Source organism: Moschus berezovskii, chromosome 1 (genome assembly GCF_049115385.1).
Source record: "Moschus berezovskii isolate FMDL1 chromosome 1, NW_MosBer_1.0, whole genome shotgun sequence".
Taxonomy (NCBI): domain Eukaryota; kingdom Metazoa; phylum Chordata; class Mammalia; order Artiodactyla; family Moschidae; genus Moschus; species Moschus berezovskii.
In genome coordinates this window covers 104714293-104740623 of record NC_142460.1, presented here as the reverse complement: position 1 = coordinate 104740623, position 26331 = coordinate 104714293, and the positions used below count along the sequence as shown (strand labels likewise).

The following is a 26331-nucleotide window of genomic DNA, read 5'->3' as shown; positions in this document are numbered from 1 at the left end:
TTCTGAGATTCCAGCTGTTTTCCGATGAACTTTTATTACTTTATGAGCAGAAAAAAAATGAATCAATATTATTTTTTCCTCCATGGAAATAGCACAATGGAGTGACATCTCAATTATGATATCTGAGAGTAAGCTCCTTTTATAAGGAAGCTGGCATTCTTTTAAGGCTCAAAAACACTTGAGAAATCTGTGGGTGTGTGTCATATGTCTGCCTGGCCCGACTCCTGCTGAGCTGGTTGGGAGCACAGACATGTAGGGAAAGCTGCTCATTGTCGGCAGGGCCCCCAAAGGTGCACAGGGCCAACTGTGAGAATTTGCTCCGCAGGAGGCTAGCTGGACGCCTGTGCTCTGTGCATCTTTCCTCATCTGCTCACCCTTGGATCTTTGGTTAGAAGGTGTAGAGACATGTTTGCCAACAGGGTTCTTGAAATTTGATCTAGTCCACCTGAATTAGATCTCCAGAATTAGATGCCTGCGCTCTCCTCCATGGGGTCCCTGCTTCCTTGGGAAGATAAGCGGGGGCTGGTCTGGTTCCAGCTGTTGAAGCTTCTAGGGAGGAATGAGGCATCTTTTGTCCTCTGGCATCTGGGGCCTGTCCTCCAGGATGGGTCTGCCAGGCTCTTCCTGTTCCCTGTTCCTTCCCTTGCTGCCCTTCTTCCTCTAACTTAATTATTTGCCATGCAGTTCCCGGAGCCTGTTTCCAAGCTCAGGGACACGGCTTCTTCTGTTTTTTGTTTTGGCTGCACTGTGCTGATTGTGGGATCTAAATTCCCCAACCAGGGATCGAACTTGGGCCCACAGCAGTGAAAGTGCTGAGTCCTAACCACTGGACGGCCAGGGAATTCTCAAGAACACGGCTTCTTTAGATGATGTTCAGTGATAACCTCAAACCACAGCTCAACTTGCCTGGCCTCTTGGAAAACCTCTCTATGCTCTTTGAAGCTTTCCAGCCTCTGATGACAGCATTTCTGACCACACAATCCATCATGGAATTGCAGCATTCTCACTAGTGGGATTTCAACTTGCAATCCTTTTTGCTTGCCTTTCTATGATGGGCATGTTCTTTCTCTCTGCCTCTCCAGATTTCCAAATGTTGTGTTTATACAACCCATGCAAGGAGGTTCATTCCAGGAGAAGCAGTGGAATCCTAATTGGGCTAAGGGATACCTATTTCTATAGAGCTTGCTTGAGCTGTATTTCATTTCATCTACATAATGTGTCAGTTGACATCCTGATTTATTTGCACCTCCTCTCCTCACTTTGAGAGAAGTCCCAGGCTCTGAAAATTCCTGTGGATTCTAGGGTGCTGATACTCTGAGGTTCCCTTAAGCTCTGAGTCCCTCCCTGCATCTTTGGTACCACTGAGATCGTTTGCATCCCACCAACACAGATATGTGCCTTGACCTTGTTTTCCCCTAGAATCAATTACACAAAACATTTATTTGATATATATTTATTTATTTGGCTGCATCAGGTCTTATTTGCAGTACGCAGGATCTTCAATCTTCCTTGTGGCGTGTGGATCTTTTAGTTACGGCAAGTGAGATCTAGTTCCTTGACCAGGAGTCAAACCCGGGTCCCCTGCATTGGGAATGTGGAATCTTAACCACTGGGCCACCAGGGAAGTCCCCAAAACATTTATTTGAGAAGCTGGCTTTATTGAAAAGGGTAGATTAAAAATATTTTTATTCATAACTCACCTCAAAAATTGTACAATCACAACTTTGATCCCTCTTTGGCTAACATCTGTTGAAGAAGATAAATCTAGGTTTTTAACAACTTCTGCCATTAATTCTGAAAAGGCTGGATTTTTTACAACACAGGACAGAAGGTTTTAGCGTTAGTTATTAGATATCCCTGCCCACCACCAGTTTTAAGAACTGCAAAATCTTGGTAACCTACCTCTCCCTCTGTGTTCCCATCATCTTTCACATTTCTTTAGCTGCCTAACTGATGGAAAAACCATCCAGCATAAACAACCGTCATAAAAAAACATCCCGGTAGCTGGAACTCCTCACAGATCCCTCCCTCCCCAGGCTCAGCCTCCACTAAGTGCCTGGGTCCCCCTTCTCCTCTCCAGAATCTGCTGCCAGTTATGCCAGCCCTGCCCCCTTTCCCCTCAGAGCAGAAGGGAATAGAGTCACTTTTGTTTTTAAACAAGTTCTCCAGCCTCCTATAATTAACATAGAACACAGAAACAAAAAGAACAGAAGAATGAAGGCATCTGAAATCCTCACAATATACAAATGTGGAGGAGAGCCACTATTACCATCTCTCTCTCTCTTTCACATGCGACTCTCCAGCCTCAGGCACAAATGCACACAGGATTTCCCACCCAAGAGACAACTTCAAGCCTACTTCTATCCACAGCTTTAAATGCATCCTCAATGGATTAACTATGACCTTGGATCACGACAAACTCCCATGTTGATCCATGATGATTGGTCTTTCACTTTATTTACCTATTGATATATTCATGGACCTGCTGCTCATTTTAAGACCACCTTATTTATTCTGTTGCCTCCTTTGTTCTCCACCCTTGAGAGGTTTATCTTCTTGAGTTTTGTGTTTATTATTACCAAACATCAGAAAGTAGCTGTATTCCAAATTTTGAGAAGAGTCAAGGAGAGACAATCTACTTTTTAAGAAGAACAGTAAGAAAGGGAGACTTTCCTATCAGATATCAGTGATGTAATGGGGCTGGGAAGACTGGGTTAGCCATCCAATTCACATTCATTTCCCACCTTCCAATCCCTTACCCCTCCTAGATTCTAGAAGCAACTAGAGAAGAAGTCCTGGAGTCCCACAGAGAGGCCTGGAAACCATACTCACACAGTAGGCTAGACAGAGAGGCTGATAGACTGGCAGCATTAAAAAGCCATCCCGGTAGCTGGCAGGTTTATTTGGGGACAAGGAACATGGCTTCTGAGATAGGAAGATACACTGTGGATCCCAAGACCTTGCAGTGTCACTCACCCTTACATGGCTTTATAGGGACAAGGCAAAGCACAGCTGGGGAAAGAAGGACAATCTTTAGATTAGATGACTTCTTCCTGCAGCACGGCCTTGGCTCTGAACTGCTCAAGCTCCTCACTGTCCTCGCCTAGGGGGCACGGCTGGTACCCAGCACCTGGGGCCCTTTTCCAGGAGGAGCAGCAATGGTGCCAGAGGCTGCAGAGGCCATAGACAATGGCCAGCATGACAACCCCCAAGCCCAGGAGCCAGCAGAAGAAGGTGGTGACAGAGGCAAGGTCCACAGGGCTGTCTGCCTGCCAGGGCTGCAAGGAGAGTGGGGCATGCAGCATCAAGGTCACCACGAGCAGCCAGGAGCCAGACACCAGCATCAGCCAGGCCTTGAGCACCCAGAATGGGGGCTGGTCAGGGGCCCAGATGGGGAGCATCAGAGCCAGCAGGAAGGCAGGCAGCATCAGCTTGGCGTGCGCTCGGAACTCCAGGGTGATCCTGCGCTCGATGAGGGCCACCATTTCCAGCACTACCACGCAAGGGCCAAGGCTGTGGCCGCCCACTCTAGCTTCACGCTCTGCTGTGCCAGCTGTGCCTGGCGCATGAGATCCACCAGGGCACTGAGCAGGAAGAACGCAATGATGGTGGCATGCTGTCATTCTCTGTGATGCTGAAAAGGCCTCCGAGGGTCCTCCCAGTCTACTGGGAGAAAATGGTTGGCTTCAGGCAGGAAGAAGAACTCTCCCGAGATCAGTATCACGCCGGCTCCCATCTTCCCCACTGCCTCTGCATCCAGTCGTGGCTGCACCTCTGGCCTTGCTTGTCCTTTGGGGGCAGTGGGAGGAATAGGAGCTTCTGCCCCCGCGAGAGGGCCCGGGATACCATGACTGCACAGTAGAGCCCAGTGGAATAGATGAGCAGGGCCGGAGTCAGGTGACCCAAGAGAGTGCCCATGCCTCAGCCAGCAGGCTGCTGGAGGGCCGGGGCTTGTGAGTGACTCTCCCCACCTCTCAACTCTCAAGAGAGGCCCTGTGGTCCCACCTCTGTTGCCCACACAGGGGGAGGGCACAGGCCCCACATGGACCCATGTCATCTTCAGGTAACTGAGCGCTGGACGGGCTCCTCTCTGATGGCTGGGTTCCAGAACAGGGCGGTACCGTTACAACAGACAGGAATCTTCTCCCTTCCTCAGCCCAGAGCTTGCATCCCACTGTAAGAAGAATGCATGTGAAGTACTTGGCACCTTGGCAGTACAATAGATGGCACTTATCATCATTTATTACTACGTCAACTGGGATGCCCTGGGTTTCACCAGCCAGTGAATACAAACTCAGGCTTACCACCGTTGATGGCCAAGTTCCCCACCCTCACTTGAACCCCTACGGGAAGGGCTGTGACTCAGGTTCTGGATGTTGCTTTCTGCTGCACCCCTGCACTGGTGTTGTTTCTGAGCCTTGATTCTACAGCTGCAGGCCCTGACTGGGCTGCCCTGACAAGACACAGTGGTGGTGATGGAGCCACTGACACTCAGTTCCTCCTGCCCTGAGAGGCCAGGACCACGTCTGCCTCTTATCCTGGTCACCAGGTCTTGGCTCTGCTTTGTTGCTCCTTCCCTGGACAAACCCCTTACCCCTACTCTGTGCAGGGCCCTACCTGGAGCAGGCACTGTCTTTGGGTTCTTGACGTGTAGCAAAGGATACGTAGAAGTGTTTCGAACCAGAGGATGACACCAAGGCCAGGGGAGACGGGGCAGATAGACTTCCACGTGGGGGAATCGGGGAGGAGGTGGCAGTTGAATTGGGTCTTGAAGGTTCAGGCATTGGAAGTGGAGGGCCCTGTGGTGAGTGATCACGAGAGGAAACTCTAGACTCAGGGACTGAAGCAAGAGGGTGGGGGCGAGGCGGAAGGAGAGAAGAGTCAGGTCTGGGCAGCCAAGTAATGGGATGGGGAGTGGGGGACTTAACTATTGGACCACCCATTTCTATCATACCAAGAGCTCCAGCTAGGGGCTGAGAGGTGACCTGGGCAGGGGCTGTATCAAGTGAGCCGTCGATGGGAAATGCCTGGTAGCCTCTTCTGGGATCTATTCCTGAACCGTCTGCTGTTCATGTGCCTCAGATAGACAGGAGGATAAGGAATGCCCAGTGGTATGAGGAACATGGGGTGGGGAGAAGAGACCACAGGTCAAGGGGAAGAGCAGACTGGGGTGGAAGGAGAGAGAGTACATGGACTGGTCTCTTTTGGGAGCAGGTGAACAATCAACTGCAGAGTGCATCATGAGGAACGCTGGGCTGGAAGAAGCACAAGCTGGAATCTAGATTGCTGGGAGAAATATCAATAACCTCAGATATGCAGATGACACTACCCTCAGGCAGAAAGCAAAGAGGAACTAAAGAGCCTCTTGATGAAAGTGAAAGAGGAGAGTGAAAAAGCTGGCTTAAAACTCAACATTCAGAAAACTGAGATCATGGCATCCGGTCCCATCACTTCATGGCAAATAGATGGGGAAACAGTGGAAACAGTGACAGACATTATTTTCTTGGGCTTCAAAATCATTGCAGATGGTGACTGAAGCCATGAAATTAAAAGACACTTGCTCCTTGGAAGTAAAGCTATGACCAACCTAGACAGTGTATTAAAAAGCAGAGACATACTTTGTCAACAAAGGTCCATCTAGTCAAAGCTATGTTTTTCCAATAATTATGTATGGATGTGAGAGTTGTACCATAAAAAAAGCTGAGTGCCGAAGAATTACTGCTTTTGAATTGTGGTGTTGGAGAAGACTCTTGCGAGTCCCTTGGACTGCAAGGAGATCCAACCAGTTAATCCTAAAGGAAATTAGTCCTGAATATTCGTTGGAAGGACTGATGCTGAAGCTGAAGCTCCAAAACTTTGGCCACCTGATGCGAAGAACTGACTCACTGGAAAAGACTCTGATGCTGGGAAAGATTGAAGGTGGGAGGAGAAGGGGATGACAGAGGATGAGATGGTTGGATGACATCACCGACTCGATGGACATGAGTTTGCGCAAGCTCTGGGAGGTGTTGATGGACAGGGAAGCCTGGCTTGCTGCAGTGCATGGGATCACGAAGAGTTGGACACAACTGAGTGATTGAACTGAATTCTCAACAACCAACTGGATGCCCAAGCCAGAAACCAGGCCATTGTCCTGGGCTCCTCCCTTCCTCTACCTGTCGACAAAGGTCCACAACCAGTCCCTTACCACATCCAGCCAGTTCTTCCTCCTGCAGAGGCAGACTTTCCTTTTCCTGTGACCACCCCATCTCAGCTCTCTGCTGGCCCATGAAAGCATCCTCCTGACCCTCACTGGCCTCTCCACCTCCTGGTTTCTCTTTTCCATATAGCTGCTAAGAGGGCCTGCTAGTATTCATAGCTGATGGTGCCATTTCCCTAATGAACATTCTTCAAGTGCCTTGTGTTGGCTGCAGGGTGGAGTTACGTGGCCAGGCAAACAAGATCCTGTGTGGTCTATCCCCTTCTATTACTCATGCCTTCATTCCCCCACCTACCAACATTATGCTTCAGCTCCTCTGAATTCTCTGTATTTTTCTAGAACATTCCCACGCTTTTCATTGCCTTGGTCATTGACCAATTGGTTCTCTCTGTCTGCAAAATCCCCTCCTACTTTATCTTCTTGGTAATCTACCCAACACCACTTGATTAACCAGAGAAGTGACTCTGTGTTTTGACTGTGCTCTGCCCAGGCTCACACAAAGCCAGTTCATCTCTGCTGCACTCTGGAGCTGCACTCAGATACGTCTTCCAAAAAGGACTTGCTGCCCAGCTGCCAAGTTTTGGTGAGCTGACAGCTTCAGTTATAGTCTTCTTCAGGGTCAACCTCAGTTTTCCAGCTGACAGCGCATCCTTTCAGGGTTACCTCCAGCCAGCTGCCCAATTAGGTGTTGTCATAAGAGCCCAGCCACTTCCCCCCAGCACCAGATCTTCTAATGGTGATGAGCAACGTGTGCAGGCAGAGACCCCAGCAGGCCTGCGTCATAGCTGGAGAATTCTCCCTGCCCACTCCAGCATCTGCCTTTTTCTTTTCACAAGTGCTACTCACCAGTGAAACTCTTAGACTCCTTACTCCACATTAGCATCTGTTTTTAGGGGTGGTTGGAGAAATTAGTAAGATGGAGTTTGGAAAATTATCACTCCATCACCCGGCTGGCAGAGAGGCCAACATCCCATGTGGTAGGTGGAGTATGGACAGCCCCCAGTACAGGTTGTTGGTCCCATCACTAAATATTTCGCTGGTGGTAACCTGGGAGAATGTGTAGGTAGAGAATAATGAATTAGCCTGTGTGATGCTTGGGCATTTAAAAGGTGGGCTGCTGCTGCTGCTGCTGAGTCACTTTAGTCGTGTCCGACTCTGTGTGACCCCATAGATGCCAGCCCACCAGGCTCCCCTGTCCCTGGGATTCTCCAGGCAAGAACACTGGAGTGGGTTGCCATTTCCTTCTCTAGGGCATTTAAAATGTGGGCAGGGGCATTTGACAGAAAAACAAGTCTGTGTAATTGCACACATATGTGTGCGCACATACATATGGATAAGTGGGAATGAACAGTTGGGTTGATAACCTACAGGCACATAATGAAAAGCTGAGGGCAATTAACAAACAACTGAAAATAAGTGTGAGAGCCTAAGGGTTTCTTTGGCAATTTACAAAGAACTCTTCATCTTACACAGTTGATGAAGAAAAAAGAGCTGGAGATGAAAGTCAGGATTTAATAGAGTGGCTGAGTAACATAATATGGCTCCAAAGATGGCTGAATACTCATCCAAGGCAGATCTGTGGGACCCTGACACGTGGGATGGGGACTCTGGGTAGACACCCTTTCTTTTTCTTTCTAAGTCACTTCAGTCGTGTCCGACTCTGTGTGACCCCATAGATGGAAGCCCACCAGGCTCCCCCATCCCTGGGATTCTCCAGGCAAGAACACTGGAGTGGGTTGCCATTTCCTTCTCCACCCTGGAAAGTACCAAATCCCTGAATTTCTGCCTCCAAGTGATGTGGCAGGTAATAGGGCCAGTGACTCTTGTGATCATGCCTTGTTTCCTTTGCTGTAAAGCAATTCCCTGGTTAGATGTTGCATTGTCTGTATTTTCTTATTTCCTGTATTCTTTGGCTATACTTCATGTCTTGCAGGATCTTAGTTCCTTGACCAGGGATAGAACCTGTGCCCCCTGTAGTGGAGGCAGAGTCCTAACCACTGGACTTCCAGGGAAATCCGTGTTTCATGTATTCTTGATCCCCTGGCTTTTGGGGCCTTGATGTTGGAGAGATTGTCCCCCCAGGGCTTGCTAATTCCTAGAGATAGCAAACAACTTCCCTGCAAGTGCACCTTTGATGTGAAAACCAGTCAATCCAGAGGTCACATTCCCAACTCTCTCCTTTATCAAACTTTCACATACCCTGTTCTAAACCACCCTATGGCTAGGTACCAATTAACTAGCATCCACCTCTATACCCGAGAGCCCAAGGAGACCATTCAAACTATCCAACCCTAAACTTACTCAGAGTATCTACCCTGCCTTGCCCATTCCTTCTCACAAGAACTCCCCAAAGGCTCGAGCCATGCTCTGCCCCTCCTCTGCCTCCTGACCAACACTGGGCCTTCTTGAAATCTGTGAGTATAAATTTCTTTCTTCATGACATTCATTTTCATATCTGCAGGTCTCACCATACTCAATTAAAACAAATCCTTGGGGCTTCCCTGGTGGTCTAGTGGTTAAGAATCTGCCTGCCAATGCAAGGAACACGGGCTCGATCCCTGGTCTAGGAAGAGGCCACGTGCCATGGAGCAACTAAACCTGTACGCCACAACTACTGAGCCCCTCCGTGAGCCTAAAGCCTGTGTACTACAAGAGAAGCCACCCGCTTGCTGCAACTAGTGCGCAGCAACAAATACCCATTGAGCCAAAAACAAATAAATTGACAAATTTTAAAACTCCTCAGCGCAGTCTTAGGAAAGATGCATGTTGCACAGGATTCCTCGTCTGTGAGTCAGCATTCTGTAACTACCAGTGCTGTATTTCATGCTTTATGGGCATGAAGGCAAACCTACAAACCTATACCAGACGAGTTATCTATCGCTGTGAGTCAAACTGTTGACTTGGGGATAGAAGGGACCTAGTGCAATCAACCTGCTACTGTGTGACTGGTTGGTCTTCTCAAGGAATAACACCACACTGCACACTGGTCTCTGTTGCTGGCAGATCGGACATTCAGAGGCAGCAGCAGCTAGACTGTCTTTGCTAAGAGTGAATACATGCCGTTGGGCCCTTGAGTAGCCTCTTTCTCTGCCATCGCTGTTACTTGGCTCATGTGTCCATCGTGATGACTGTGGGGTGGCCACTGATAAAGGCTTCTCGCGTCACTTTGTTCGCTTGGCACCTCTCCCACAGTGGATGCCTCCCTGGACCACTCCTGGTACCCAGTGCTGCAGGTTGGACTCTCCAGAACCAGTTGCAGAGAGAGTTAGGCATGCAGAGTTGGGGCAGAGATTTCATTGGAGGGCCACGAGTGTGAAAGAAAAGGGGATGGCAGGACTGAGCAGGGGCAGCCAATCAGATGGAAAGGCAGATATGATAAACTGCCACCCAGTGGGGCAGTTCCAGAGCAAAGACTGGTACAAAGCGAGGTCCTGTGCCGCCATCTCTCTGTTATGGGCTGGGGCCTGCCCCAGTGAAGTGAACAGCTGGAAGCAGTCAGCAGCCACACCCCTCGAGGTTGGTCAGCACATCTTTTTTTTTTTTTTGCCCATGTCATTTGTTTGGCATGTGGGATCTTAGTTCCTAAACCAGGGATGGAACCCTCACCCCCTGTGGTGGCAGCACAGTCTCAACCACTGGACCGTCAGGGGGAGTCCCAGCACGTCTTTTCTTGAAGGAGGGTCTGGATATGTGTCTTCTTTGTTTCCAGGGGCTCAGACTCAAGAACCGGGCCTTGGGTCAGACCACAGGCATGAGACCACACCACCGAGACCATGCAGGTGGTAGCTGAGGGCAAGGGGAATTTAGAATGAGGGTAGAGGAGGGAGGTGAGGGGTCCCACTGTGGCCCCAAGACCAGATAGAATGAGTGGGGTCTCCATTTCATCCCCTTAACTTCCCTCTCATAGGTTTTCCTGAAAGAAGACAGGCCCCCAGAGTCTGGCCCCACATGTGTGGAAAAGCGGTCCACGCAGCACAAGGCATGCACTGAACAAGACACAGAGCTGCACGCCCTGCTTCTCCTTTGAGAAACTTTCAGATCTGAGATGAGATGACAGCCTCAGCATCTGGGTCCACGATCAAGGTCAGTTTCCATTTTTGAGCTGAGCTCAGCCGTGTGAGCGTGACAGTGGTACAAGGCCTGGCTGTTACTGCTCACTGAGGGACTCTGAACAGGAAACCCTGGACATCTTTGTTGCAGAGCTCCCGTGGGGCTAGCAGAAACTGACATGTTTGTGTCATGACATTGGTCCATCCCCAGTCCATTTGCCTCCCCTCTCCTTCCTGGCATTACTTACCAGCGGATTTTGTGCCCTCTAAGCTCAGCCAGCCTCTGCTTCTTAGAGAACGCCACCAGCACAATCTGTGCGACATCCTCCGCTCTGCTCTTCAAGGGCACCTGTGATTGTGGTCTGACCCACTGGCCAGCTGAGCGCCCAGCATGGCTGTCAGTACTGTGCTTTGTGACTGTGCCAGGGCCACAGAGTGTATGGCCTGGGTAAACCATTTGGGGTGCAAAGAGTTAAATAAGCAGCCCGAGGGTACCTTCGTGAGATTATGACCCTCAGGGACAGTTTTAGGCTGGAGGAGGGTGGCCACCAGGTCACTCAGTCCCTCTGCAGTGTGGACTCCATCTGGGCCCTATTTCCCTGGGGGCCAGGCAAGAAAAAGAGATTCTGGGTTAGGTGCCAAAGACTGGGACAGGAAGAGGCCAGGAGAGCTGCAGTGCCTTCCAAATCAGAGCTGCGATCCAGAGAGCAGCTTTTGCGACAGAAGGACTGACAGCAGGGGATAGCGTTTCATGGAGTGCTGGAGGCAGAGGGGTCCTCTGTGGCCTGGCTGATGAACTTTCTAAATAACTTTAATTGAGGTATAATTGACACGTAAAGTTATATTAGCTTCAGGTGTACCACATAATGATTCAATATCTATACATTTTGCAAAATGATCACAATGCCTTGTTAATATTCATCACCACACGGTTTTCTTGCGATGAGAACTCGGAAGATCTACTCTTAGTAACTTTCAAATATACAATACAGTATTATTAACTAAAGTCACCATGCTGTACATTGCATCCCCATGACTTATTTATTTTCTATCAGAGGACTTTATGGTTACAGAGCAGGACTCCCAAAAGGAGCAGAGAGAGAGGAATCCAACTGCCTCCCTCAGCCACTCCAGGCAAAGCACGATACACCATGAGAGGTACTGGGGTCTCTACCAATACTCACACTCCAGTCATCCTATGTAATTATTGTCATCATATGTTCTATTGGGGGGAATCATGTGAAACTGCCATTTTTATAGATCAAAAAACAGTGAAATACTGGCAGTTTTATTTGGTCTAATTTCACATAGAGAATTGAATTGAAGTTGTGTGCTTAGTTGCTCAGTCATGTTCGACTCTTCGAAATCCTTTGGACTGTAGCCTGGCCAGGTTCCTCTGTCCATGGGATTTCCATGAATACTGGAGTGAGTTGTCATTTCCTCCTCCAGGGGTTCTTCCTGACCCAGGGATTGAATCCACATCTCTTGCATTGGCAGGTGGATTTCTACCACTGAGCCACCTGGGAAGAAGTTAGAGATATACATATATTCATTCCCAGAGTAGATGTCTACTTATGGACCTTCCCATAACCACTGTTCCTAGAGCACTTCCTACTGACCAGGCATCAAACAGGAGTATTTCTGTGCATTCTATACTCACAGCAGCTCAAAGAGTATGTACAATTATTATCCTAGTCTTTCAGATGAAGAAGGAGAGGCACAATCAGATCACATGCCTAGGGATGTGTGACTCCATCTGCCTGACCTACAAACCCATGTTCTTGACCCCCACACAGACTGCCCTCCCAAAGTCCTTTGTGGCCTCCAGGGGCTGAAGTGGGGTTGGGGACTGCATATTTGAGTTAAAGAACTGTTCAGAGAGCTCTACAACAAGTGGCCACTATGTGACCATCAGAGTCAGATATGTATAGAGTTTGTGTGGTCTAAAGCTTAAAAGGGCTTCCCAGGTGGCGCTAGTGGTAAAGAACCCCGCTAATGCAGGGGACATAAGAGACGCAGGTTTGATCCCTGGGTCAGGAATTTCCCCTGGAGAAGGGAATGGCAATCCATTCCAGTATTCTTGCCTGGAGAATTCCATGGACAGAGGAGCTACAGTCCGTGGGGTCGCAAAGAGTAGGACACGACTGAAACGACTTAGCACTCAAAGCTAAAGAAGCTCGTGAGACCCTCTTTTTGGAAAAATAATACCCCCCAAAATCTTACTGTTGCAGATTTTGCATAAACATGTCCATGTGAACGTCTTGCTAAGGGCGCTCCCCTGGCCATAGACAGGACTTGTGCAAAGGAAGGGTGCTGTAGATAAGCTTCATTATCAAGGCCCCTGATAGCTCAGTTGGTAAAGAGTCCACCTGCAATGCCAGAGACTTGGTTTCGATCTCTGAGTTGGGAAGATCCCCTGGAGAAGGGAAAGGCTACCCACTCCAGTATTCTGGCCTGGAGAATTCCATAGACTGTATAGTCCATGGGGTCACAAAGAGTCGGACATGACTGAGTGACTTTCATTTTCACTTCACTTCACTTCATCAAGGCCTCAGAGGGGCTCGTTGGGAAGCAGTTGCTTTCACAGAGCAGGCCTGGGCAGAGGTCTCTGGTGCAGCCAAGGAAAGTCTGGTACCCCTGTAAGTTCCACCTTGGACCCAGACTCTAGGTGGCCTGTGCCTGTTCCACAGGCCAGACTCTGAAAAGGGAGTCCAGTGTCTTCAGCGTGAGGGTGGGGTGGGGTGGAGTGTGTGTGTGGAAAGCCTTACACTTTCCCGTTGGCATTTCCTTGGCTGAGAGCTCAGCAGCTCCCACTTGTGGCCACTAGGGGGAGATGCTCCTCTGGGAACTGTGTGAAGAGCCTCATCCTCTCTGTCTCCCTAATGGGGCACCTAGAGTCCCTGAGTCACTCCCGCTATCATCATCAGGCCCAGTAAAGCTGATGAGGCCTCGTCTGCATCCTGTGGCCTCCTGTTTCAAGGAACAACTCACACGGGGAGGGGGTACAGCAGATGAAGGGAACTTGTGGATTCTCCCTGGAGGGTATGAAGGAGCAACCTTTTCTTTCCTCAGGAGACCCTGATCCTCTACAAAATTCCATAAGTAAAAACTTAGCTAAAAGTTTAAATCAGAAAAATAGAAAATTCATGTTTGTTTTGTTGTTGTTCAGTCGCTAAGTCATATCCGACTCTTTGCAACCCACCCTGGGCCGCTAGGCTCCTCTGTCCTACACTCTCCTAGAGACAGCTCAAACTCATGTCCATTGAGTCAATGATGCTATTTAACCATCTCATCCTCTGTCACCCCCTTCTCCTTTTGCCTTCAATCTTTCCCAGCATCAGGGTCTTGTCCAATGAGTCAGCTCTTCGCATCAGGTGGCCAAAGTATTGGAGCTTCAGCTTCAGCACCAGTCCTTCCAATGAATATTCAGGGTTGGTTTCCTTTAAGATTGATTGGTTTGATATCCTTGAAGTCTTCTTCATCACCACAATTAGAAAGCATCGATTCTTCAGTGCTCAGGTTTCTTTATGATCCAACTCTCACATCCATACATAACCACTGGAAAAGCCATAGCTTTGACTATGGACGTTTGTTGGCAAAGTGATGTCTCTGCTTTCTAATACACTAAGTTTGTCATAGTTTTTCTTCCAAGGAGCAAGCGTCTTTTAATTTCATGGTTGCAGTCACAGTCCAAAGTGATTTTGGAGCTTAAGAAAGTCTGTCACAGTGTCCACTTTTTCCCCCTTCAATTTGCCATGAGGTTATGGGACCGGATGCCATGATCTTAGCCTTTGCCAGCTTTTTCACTCTCCTCTTTCACCTTCATCAAGATGTTCTTTATGATGTTCATCAAGTTCCTCTTTGCTTTTGCCATTAGGGTGGTATCATCTGCATATCTAAGGTTGTTGATATTTCTCCCAGCAATCTTGATTCCAACTTGTGATTCATCCAACCCAACATTTCACATGACGTACTCTGTGTAAAAGTTAAATAAGCAGGGTGACAATATACAGCCTTGATGTACTCCTTTCCCAATTTTGAACCAGTCCATTATTCTATGTCCAGTTCTAACTACTGCTTCTTGACCAACATACAGGTTTCTTAGGAGACAGGTAATATGGTCTGGTATTTCTGTCTCTTTAAGAATATTCCACAGCTTGCTGTGATCCACACAGTCCAAGGTTTTTAGCATACTCAATGAAGCAGAAGTAGATGTTTTCCTGGAATTCCCTTGTTTTCTCTATGATCCAATGAATGTTGGCAATTTGATCTTGGTTTCTCTCCCTTTTCAAAATCCAGTTTGTACACTGGAGGTTCTCAGCTCACATACTGCTGAAGCCTAGCCTGATGTTTAACTCAAGTTTAAGAATAGAGAGTGCTGAAACTTCCCTGGAGTCCAGTGGTTAAGATTCTGAGCTTCCAAGGCAAAGGGCACGGGTTCAATCCCTGACCAGGGAACTAAAATTCCCCATGCAGTGTGGCATGGCCAACAATAAATAAATAAACAAAAAAGCTAATTTCTTTAAAAAAGAAAAAGGAATAGGGAGCATTAAACTATTGTGGAGTACACCTGGATTCTGTTCTGTAATTTGGGGAGGAAGATTGCCAGGCTCCCAGGAGTGCCGTGTCCCTGCAGAGTCGGTCTTCTCATGGCCGTGAGTTCCTGGAACCTGTGACTGGTCTTTGTTCATCTGATAGCCCCTGACCCAGCACATGGATCTCCATCAGCGTTTCCAGGATGAACAAATGAGCAGAGAAAGAAGGGGACAGAAAAGGGGAGAGAAGGAAGTGATGAGAGGGCTAGAGAGACAGAGACTGACTATAACTTACTCAATAAGAACTGTATGTATTCTTTGCAAGACTTTAGACATAAAGGAGAGAGGGGGCTATAAAGATGGATAAGTTGGTGTCCCTTGCACTGCAGTGATTCACTTTCTTGTGAAAAAGAAAGATACGCCACTAACAGTGGTGTTGGGGTCCCAGGGGGCACTAAAGCCAAAGAACACACCCGCTAGTGCAGGAGACATAAGAAACTGTGGCTCGAATCCTGGGTCGGGAAGATCCCCTGGAGGAGGGCATGGCAACCCACTGCAGCATTCTTGCCTGGAGAATCCCATGGACAGAGGAGCCTGGCAGGCTACAGACCATAGGGTCTCAGAGTGGGAGAGGACTGAAGCTATTTAGCACACAGCACACCTGGGCCCTCCACAGGGAGACAGCACGAGGTGTGTTCCATCCAGGGCTGTGAGCATCAAACTAACTGGTCAAAATGTTCAGAAACTTACTCGACTCTTGGTTCTTTGTAGATGACTTGTTACCGTGTTTGTTTATATCTCTGGAATCTTTTAACAATCTCTGTATCCCCAGTATCTTGAACCTCCATGAAAATGATGTAAGTATGCTGTGTGTGTGTGCGTGTGTGTGTGTGTTAGTCGTTCAGTCATGTCCAACTCTTTGGGACACGTGGACTGTAGCCCTCCAGGCTCCTCTTTCCATGGGATTCTCCAGGCAAGAATACTGGAGTGGGTAGTCATTCCCTTCTCCAGGGGGTCTTCCTGACCCAGGGATCGAACCCTTGTCTCCTGCATTGCAGGCAGATTATCATCTGAAGCCCAAGTATGCCTTGGTGGAGTTATTTCTCATTCATTGTTCTGTGATCTTGGATGGAAGTCAAATGTTTTTCAGCTCTAGGAAAATTTCTTGTTTTATATTTTGAAAATACTCCCCCCCGACACGTTTCTATTTCCAGTTTCTAGGGTTATATTTAGTCAGATGTTGCAATCCTGGACTGATATCTATAGCTCTCATCTTTTCTCTCACATTTCCTATTTTGTTGTTTTAAAAAATTTATTTTCTGATCTACTGGTCCTTCTATTGAAAATTTTTTCACTGATCAATTTTTAATTTCCAAGAGTGCTATCTTATTTACTGAATTTTCTGGTTTTAGAGTATTCTGCTCTTTTTTATGCTTGTAATAGCCTCTCAAGTTTCCGTGAAGATCCTGTATGTATATTTTTAAGTTTTCTCTTGTTCCCCGAGTTCGCCTTGTTTTCTCCAAGGTCATTTTTCGTGTTTTTTTTCTTTCAACTTTTTATTTAAAAAATGTTCAAACTTACATAAAGTTGAAAGGATAGTGCACTAAATACTCATATATCCTTTCCCTAATCATCAGTCATTAGCATTTTACCACATTTACAAACTCTTTTGATTTTCTGAATCATTTGTAGACATCATCATTTTAGTCCTAAATACTTCAGCATATATTTCTTTTAAGAATAAGGACATTTTCCTACATACCACAAGATCATTCAGTTCAGTTCAGTTCAGTCGCTCAGTCGTGTCTGACTCTTTGCGACCCCATGAATCACAGCACATCAAGCCTCCCTGTCCATCACCAACTCCCGGAGTTCACACAAACTCATGTCCACCGAGTCGGTGATGCCATCCAGCCATCTCATTCTCTGTCGTCCCCGTCTCCTCTTGCCCCCAATCCCTCCCAGCATCAGAGTCTTTTCCAGTACTACATTCCAAACACATATCACTAACTGAATAATAGCTTTTGATATTCAGTTCATAGTTAAATTTTACTGGGAATTCCCTGGTGGTTCACTGGTTAGGACTCCAAGATTTCACTGCACAGGGCTTGGGTTACATCCCTGATTAGATCCTGCAAGCCTTGCTGGGTGGCCAAAAAAAATTCTTCCATTTCTACTCAAACTTACTTTAATAGCATTTTTTTTTCTTCTGGATCCAGGGTTGGGTTAAGTGTCACATATTACAGTTAGTTATCATGCTTTCTTATTCTCTTTTAACTTAGAACAGTTCTCCCTTATACATTTTTTGGGTAGTTTTTAAGGTGCTGACTTTTTCAAGAGCTTGGACTAGCCATCTTGTGGATTATGTTAAATAGGTTAAACATTTCTGGCAAGTACGATCCCTGGGTAATTTTGCACACTTAAGATTGCATCTCATTGTTTCTTTACATGTACAGTTAGTTTACTCATCCTGGGCAGTAATAATATACACATGACACCATGTTCTTTTCAGGGCATCACATTTAAAGGCACACATGCTCACTTGCCCATCGTTGGTGATATTAATTTGGATTACCCAGTCAAAGTGTTGTCTGCTTTATCAACTTGTTTTCCCTTGAAATTAACAAGGCATATTTGGGGAGAAGTTTTAAGACCTTGTAAATATCCTGCTCCTTATAAAATTTTTCCCCATAGATTTTGTACCAGTTGTCCTGAGTCAATTTTTTACTGTGATGATTGTAAATTGGTGATTTTCAAACTTAACCATTCCCTCCACTTTTATCAGTACTTCCTGGCTCTGTAAGATGTTCCAGGTTCATCTTGTGCTTTCCGTGTCCTAGTCCTGGAATCAGCTATTTCTCCAAGGAGTTCTAGGTCCTTTTATTGGTTGCCTTTACCGTGGGAGGATATTTTCACTGAATGAATTGTCGTTATAGGTTAGCAGTTTTTTCCCCTTCTGTATTTTAAAGATGTTATTCCATTGTCTTCTGGTTTGCGTTATCTCTAAGTCAATGTTTCATCATTTACAAAACTTTTGTTCATTCCATGTTTTATTTTTCTCTGCTTTTAAGATTTTTCTATTTAGCTTATTTTTTTAGCTTCTTAGATCTGTGGGATGATATTTTCTCACTAAATCTGAGATGTTTGAAATGTTTCAGCCTTATTTTTTCAAAAATATTTTTTTCATGCTATAATATCTCACAACTCCTGGGACTTCAATTACACCTGTTAGACTGCCTAATATTGTTCTATAGGTCAGTTCAGTTCAGTTCAGTCGCTCAGTCGTGTCCGACTCTCCGCGACCCCATGAATCACAGCACGCCAGGCCTCCCTGTCCATCACCAACTCCTGGAGTTCACTCAAACTCATGTCCACAGAGTCGGTGATGCCATCCAGCCATTTCATTCTCTGTCGTCCCCTTCTCCTCCCGCCCCCAACCTTTCCCAGCATCAGAGTCTTTTCCAGTGAGTCAACTCGTCGCATGAGGTGGCCAAAGTATTGCAGTTTCAGCTTCAGCATCAGTCCTAAGGCGCTAATCAATTTTTGCTTTCTTTCTCCCTGTGATTCACTTTGGTAAATCTATTGCCTTGCCTTCAAGTTAACTGATTTTTTCCCCTGCAGCAGCTAATCTGTTCTTTGACACATTTGGCAATTTTTTATTTCTGATATTGTTTTCTTCAATTCTAGAATTTCCATTTGATGCTTTTTAATAGTTTCCCTTTATCTACTGAATTTCTCCAATTGTTCACTCACTATGTTCAGTTTTCCCCTTTAAATCCTTAAACACTTTTAATAATGGCCTTTTAAAAGTCTGTGTCAATTCCAACACCTCTTACCCCTGTTTGAGTTTTTTTAAACTGTTTTTTCCCTTGATTTTTAATCACATCTTACTACTACTTCACCTGTCTAGTGATTTGACCATCAAACTGTACATTGTACATGCTATGTGGTGGGAATTACGTGGCTTTCCTTTAAAGGTTGTTGAGGTTTGTTTTAGCAGGCAATTGATTTACTGGTGAATCAGTTTGTTTTTTTTCTTCAAGGCTTGTTTTAAGTTTTGTTAGGACTGGTCTGGAGGAGTCCTTCCTTAGGGCTTGACTAGCTCTATTCCCAAGGCATGGCCTTTCTGAGGCCTTAATTGAATTGCATGTTGTTTAGCCTCTCTGACTGGTTGGAACTGCTACATCTCCCAGTCCTGTGAGACCTCTGGAATGTCTGTGCAGCTCCCAGCTTCTCAATAGCTGTTCTCTGCCAGGCTTTGCAGACTCTCATTTCCCTATGCTCACTGAGTACTCAGTCAAACCCTTGAGGGGACCCCTACACAGATTTCCAAAGCTCCTTCTCTTACAGCTCTCTCCTTTTCAGTACCCCGTCTCACAGATTTCAGCTGTTTCAACAGCCCTAGACTCTGATTTCTGCCTCCTCAGCTCAATGACCCCACTGTTCTTGCTTGGGCTCTACCTCTCTGTCCTGTGGTCTAGAAACTGTCTCCAGGAAGAAAGCCAGGCAATTGTGGAGCTCACATGGGCCTTTCTTCTCTTAGGGATCACCGTTCTGTATCACTGGTTGTCCCAATATCTAAAAAAGATTTCTTTATGCATTTTGTCTAGTGTGTAATTACTTATGGCAGGAGGGCTAGTCCAGTGCTAGTTACCCTGTCATAGCCAGAACTGTTGGAAAGTTTTAAATGCCAAATAAATTTTTTTTAAAAATGCCACAAATTTTTAATTTCTTCTTTTCACTCTGGTAAATTGGATGAACAAACCTGTATTCTATTGCTTTTTTTCTTCCTTTTTGGGTACTTTCGGATTAATAAAATATTTTCTATAATTTCCTTTTCTTTCTGTTAAATTGTCAGTTATGCATTCTTTCACTATTTTAGTTTTGTAATAGTGATTATCCAATAGTATGACAACTTGATTTTTCTTACTTTGTATTTGATTTGGAAAATTTGCCAACAGAATTTTTTTTCTTTACTTCTGTTATAGTTTTACCCTGATATGTCTCAGAGTTGACTATTTTGGTCAGTTTTCCTATGTACATACACAGACACATTTGACATGTAGATTTAGGTCATTTTTATTTCCAGAAAGTATTCTGGGATTATAACTTTTGGGTTAAACATGACATATTTATTTAATTTATAATCTACTTTGTATTGGTATAATTTATATAAGATAAAATTCATTTTCAAGTGTATGGTTTCATGAGTTTTGACAAGTAATACACAGCTGTGCAATCATTACTATAGTCATTACTTGGATTAGAGTTTTAAATATTAGTTCCATTCCATTGTTTTGTTTTGCTTCTTCAGCAAATCCAGTTATGTGTATGTGTGTGTGCATGCTCAGTCACTTCAATCATGTCCAGCTCTTTGCAACCTTATGGACTGCCAGGCTCCTCTGTCCATGGGATTCTCCAGGCAAGATTACTGGAGTGGGTTGCCATGCCGTTTCCAGGGGATCTTCCCGACCCAGTGATCAAATCTGAATCTGAGTCACCTGTGTCTTCTGCATTGCAGGTGGATTCTGTAACCGCTGAGCCACTGGGGAAGCCCAGATATATGTATATACCTTTTTGCCTGTTCTTCATAGTGATCACATTTTCTCTGATCATTTTATCCCTTTATTCGCTTTTTCCCTCTTGGCTGTATCCCTTATTATATTTTTAGTTGAAGTTGCATCTATTCTCCTTTGGGCATCTTGTGACTTAATCTTTATTTCTGTAATTTTTAAATTGAAAAACAATTAAAGATTTTATTGAGGTATAACTGACCCATAACATTACATTAGCTTCAGATGTACAACATATTGAGTTGATGTCTGTATATAACTTTTATTTTTTTTCTTCTCTTTTCTGAGTTTGATTATCTCATTTCATGTCTTGATTTTTGTCTATTTCCCATCCAGAAAATTTGAATTTTGGTGTTTTGTATTTTCAAATGCCTATTTAGTGATGCTTAGTGTTGGATATTGTGTCACAGTTTTCATCTGTTTGTGGTTTGGAGGTGAATAAAATCATCATCTGAAGATATTGTACTCTCACTTATTTTCTTCTCATAGTGGCTTAGTGTACATGCTACCTGTGATTTGTTTATATAACAGTGTGTTGAATTTTCCTGGTCTGCTAGTGACAGGTGTTTGTTTTGGGGGAGAAGAAAAGGACTTGGTGGTTTACTAAGATTCTTAGTTCTGGAACGCCCTCTTCTATAGACAAGTGGAGTGAGATTCTTTAATAGATTGTGCTGTTGTGAGGGAGAGGTTGGTGTGTCTTCTGAGATTCTCTTTTGTTTCTGTAGGGCTCCTCCTGTCCACCTTTATCTTTCGTTTCCTAGTCTCCAAGTAATGCCTCCCACTTTTAAGCTGGCTTCCTCTCCCCAGGAGGGGAGCCTTTCAAAGACTGTTACTTTTGATCCTGTGCCTTTTTGAGTCTCTCCTAGAGTCCCCAGTAGCCAATGCCCTGGCCTGCCAGCTGGCAGGCCTAGTCTGTCTCTCTCTCTCCCTCCTCCCTCCTTTCTTTCTTTCTCTCTCTCTCTCTCCCACCCCCTTTCTTTCTGCATGTCTGCCTGCAGATTTCTTCAACACTAAACAATCTCTTCCAACTTTGCTGAGATGGTCTGCCACATCCATGGCCAAACACACCTTTTAATTGGAATTCGGGTGCTGACTCAGCCTGGCCACGGGGCTCCTGTAGGCACCAGAGGGCACAGTACTTGCTCTGTAGGCATCTCTGTCAGCTTCCCCTCGTGTGAATCTTCAGGTTTTCGCCCTCCAGAACTTTGGGCTACAGCCAGTCTCAGGACAGCTGCAGTGCAGGGTGGTAGGCACGTCTCAGGGGGCAGATGGAGGTAATCATAGAAATACTGGATACCTTGCTGGTAAGGTATCAGGAGACTTGTGTCCAGGCTAACTGTTCCTTCCTGTAGGCTGGTGATGTGAGACTTCAAGGTCTTCATCATGTGAAGACTAGGCACATTCTTTTCTGCCAGCTTGGGGTGTTTAGGCCTGTGGACATCCTACTTGGCACCACCAACCCCTCCCCAAAAAGGAGTTCACAGACGGCAAGCAGGTCTTTCTCGGGCATGAACATTGCAATGGTTCCCACATCTGTGGCCGGAGCTGGAGAATCATTCTCAGTATTCTTCTGCTTAAGATGAGACCCTGTCTTTTCAAAGTGGTGATTTTACCCATGTTCTCCCACTGCCAGGAATCCCCGGACCCCATCCTTCTTCCCTTCAGTCTTCACCTGATTTTCTGCTCTGAAGTGAGCTCTGGAGCCAGCTTTGCTGATTATCATATGTCTAATTATCTTTTTACAAGCAAATTAAATTTTGTGTAATCTCTGCCTTGTAGTCACAATGTAGATAGAGATTTTATGTGATTTGAGTTGCTCTCCTTGTTAATTTGTATGGGTTTTAGTGGTTGCATGAAGAGATCTGGATGTAAGAATCGATCATTATCCTGTGTGAACTCTGTAGAGTCACTTTTTAAATCCTGATTTTACTTATTTTGGAAGCATTCCTCAGTTTTCCAGTGATTCTCGATTAACTGCTCGTATTTAAGAGCATGGCACAAAAAGGATATGAGGAATCTGCCCCCTGAGTGAATGTTGAGTTGGGGATGGGCTTTGCTTTGGGGTGATTGTGTGGGAGCTTGCTGCTATGCTGGGGGCCTCTAATTCCATAATGTGCAATTCTATTTTCTGGGCCACTCATTTCTCTAGGGAAGGAAATTCTATTCTCCTCCCTGAAGGGTGGAAGTCTGTTTTGACCAGAGGGGAAATGGGGGAAGGGCAGAATGGAGGAGTTGTTTAAATTCTACAGACTCTTAATTAGCCACCCTGTTTGCAACCCTCCCTGCCCTCTGCTGTACTACTCTACAGAATTGAACTTCTCTGACTTTCTGTAGGGCGACACAGCTCTTTTCGGTATTCTTTCTCTGTGCCAATATTCAAATCTGCAGCTTCCTTTATTCTGGACTTTAGTTGTCACTCCTTCTTTGGCTTCCTGTCTTCCAGAATTTTGTCAAAATCTCTTATTGGCTGATGGACCTTCTTTCTCTTTCTCTTGTAGCTGTAGGTTTATCCATTTAAAAAAAAAATCCTTTACTTTAATTTTAGAAAGGATGTGGGAGGGAATGGAAATAAACAGAGATGTTTAATCTGCTAATTTTGATTAGAAATCTCTTCTGTTAGAGCTTTAAATGTTTAAAAGAAAAGGAGCCCCTTGGGAAAGGACAGAAGATGGTTGGTCTATGGTTATAAGAACCACCAGGAGGTAGATGTAGTCCTGACCATTACTTCTGGCCCAGATGCAGCCTGATGTGGTTGGGTCTTAGGACTGGAGGAGCATCTGCCTATGGTTCGAAGTAGGACTTCTGGGTAAGGCTGCAACCGAAGATCCTGCCCCTACCCCAGAGCTGAAGTGTCACATCCTACATAATGTAATGTTGAAAATATAGTTATGTGCTCTATGGAATATCTTTCCCTGTCTTTACATGTTTGTGTGCCATGTGATACCACACATGGTGGTATCCATTCATTTGTTGATGGCCCCTCAGTTTGCTTCCATATCTTGGCTACTGTAAATAATGGTGCTGTGAACATTGGGGTGCATGTATCTTTTCAGATTAGAGTTTTCACCTTTTCAGGATATATGGCCAGGACTGGGATTGCTGGATCATATGGTAGCTCTATTTTTAGTTTTGTAGGGAACCTCCATACTGTTTTCCTTAATGGCTTCCTCAATTTATATTCCCACCCACAGTGTAAGAGTGTTCCCTTTTCTTCATATATGTTTTAGCATTTATTATTTATAGACTTTTTAATGATGGCCATTCTGACTGGTGTGAGGTATTACCTCCTTATTGTTTTTATTTGCATTTCTCCAACAATTAGTGATTCATTAGACATCCCTGGTGGCTCAGAAGGTAAAGCATCTGCTGACAATGTGGGAGACCCGGGTTTGATCCCTGGGTCAGGAAGATCCTCTGGAGAAGGAAATGGCAACCCACTCCAGTACTCTTGCCTGGAAAATCCCATGGACAGAGGAACCTGGGGGCTACAGTTCATGGGGTCACAAAGAGTTGGACACGACTGAGTGACTAATTTCATGTGCCTGTTGGCCATCTGTTTGTCTTCTTTGGAGAGATGTCTATTTAGGTCTTCTGTCCATTTTTTGAGTGAGTTTTTTTTTATATTAAGTTGTGTATTTTGAGTTTTAACCCCTTGTCTGTTGCTTCATTTGGAAATATTCTATTTCATTCTGCAGGCCTTTTTTCCCATTTTGTTGATGGTTTCCTTTGCTGTGCAAAAGCTTTTAAGTTTGATAAGGTATCACTTGTTTATTTTTGCCTTTATTTCTTTTGCCTTGGGAAACCAATCTAAGAAAATACTGGTATGATTTATATCAGAGAATATTCAGCCTATGTTCTCTTCTAGGAGTTTTATGGTGTTATGTATTATGTTTAGGTCTTTAAACATTTTGAATTTATTTTTGCAGATGGTGTGAGGGTGTGTTCTAACTTCATTGACTACATGTAGCTGTCTAGCTTTCCCAACAGCCCTTGCTGAAGAGATTGTCTTTTCTCCATTGTACATTCTTACCTCCTTTGTTGAAGATTAATTGATTCTACATATGTAGGTTTATTTCTGGGCTTGCTATTCTGTTCCATTGATCCGTATGTCTATTTTTGTGTCAATATCCTGCTCTTTTGATTGCTAGAGTTTTGTAATATTGTCCTCAGTCTGGGATAATAAGGCCTTCAGCTTTGTTCTTTTTCCTCAGGATTCCTTTTGATACTGGGTCTTTTGTGGTTCCACATAAATTTTAGAATGTTTTGTTTTAGTTCTGTGGAAAATGTTATGGGTATTATGATAGGGATCTCATTAAACCTGTAGATTGCTTTGGATAGTATGGCCATTTTAACAATGTCAACAGATGATTAGTTTAAGAAGATGTGGTGTATATATATACAATGGAATATTCAGTTCAGTTCAGTTCAGTCGCTCAGTCGTGTCCGACTCTCCGCGACCCCATGAATCACAGCACGCCAGGCCTCCCTGTCCATCACCAACTCCCGGAGTACACTCAACATAAAAAGAATAAGGACTTCCCTGGGGTGCAGTAGATAAGAATCCACCTGCCAGTGCAAGGGACATGGGTTCTATCCCTGGTCCAGGGAGATTCCGCATGCCTTGGAGCAACTAACTCCCTGTGCTACTGAACCCACGCTCTAGAGCCTGCAAGCTGCAGCTACTGAAGCCCACACACTCACCCTGAGTCATAGCTAATAAGCCCCTTTGTGCCACAACTACTGAAGCCTGTGCGCCTAGAGCCTGTGCTCCACAACAAAAGAAGCCACCACAGTGAGAAGCCCACACACTGAAACTAAAGAGTAGCCCCTGCTCTCCACAACTAGAGAAAGCCTTCATGCGAAACGAAGACTCGGTGCAGCCAAAAGTAAATAAATTTAAAAAAGAGTGAAAAATCGCCATCTGCAGCAACAGGGATGGACCTAGAGAATATCATACTAAGTGACGAAAGTCAGACAAAGAGAAATGTTATGTGATATCTAAAAATAATATAGATGAACTGATATACAAAACAGAAACACACAGACATAGAAAACAAACTTACGGTTACCAAATGGGAAAGGGAGGGAGAGAAGGATAAATCGGGAGCATGGGATTAACAGATGTAAACTACTTTACATCAAATAGACAAGCAACAAGTATTTTCTATATAGCGCAGGGAACTGGAGTCTATATCCTATAATAAGGTATAATGGGAAATCATCTGGAAAAAACTGAATCACTTTGCTGTACACTTGAAACTAACACAATATTAGTAATTCGACTGTATTTCAATTTTTAAAAACTGTTGACTGTTTAAAAAAAGATATTTAACACTATAACATTAGATGAGATTGCCAAGGAAGTTCTATAGAAAGAGAAGGGAAAGTGTGCCCTGGAGTGCTCCAAAGTAAAGATGTACGAGTTGAAGAACCAGGAGGCTGAGAAGGCGTAGCTAGTGAGGAAGAAGGAAAACTCAGAGATTGTGGTGTGTTATCAGAGAGTATTTCCAGGAGGAAGAGGTAATGAACTCCAGGAGGAAGAGGCAATTATTTTGCAACATGGAAGTCACTGGTGATATTGTTCCAAGACCTTTGAAAACACCAAAGCCTGACTGAAGTGGACTCAATAGAGAACTGGAGACAATGAGTACAAGGATACTTTCAAGTGGCTTTTTTTTTTTTTAAGGAAACTTAAGCAGAGAAATGGGATGGTAGCTAGAAGGGAAGGAAGGGCCAAGAGTTTTTCTTCAAAAATAGGAGAAATAATAGTACGATTGTATGTTTGTGGGAAAGAGTAGAGAGGGAAAATCTGATGTTGTGAGAGAGAAAGAGGTAGATTTACTGGGGAGATGTCCTTGTTGTGAGGGACTGGCTGTACTCAGGACCATGGAAGGTTTATCCATAGTCAAGGAGGTAAGACAGAATATGCCAGCTCAGATTCAGTAGGTGAAAGTTCAGGATAGTTCTTTTCTGAC

The 26331-nt window shown here is 45.0% G+C and overlaps 1 pseudogene; it reads right to left on the bottom strand.

Annotated features, from left to right (window-relative positions):
* Positions 1 to 3038: 3038 nt before the first annotated feature.
* Positions 3039 to 3918, bottom strand: LOC129551659 (transmembrane epididymal protein 1-like; annotated as a pseudogene).
* Positions 3919 to 26331: the final 22413 nt, after the last annotated feature.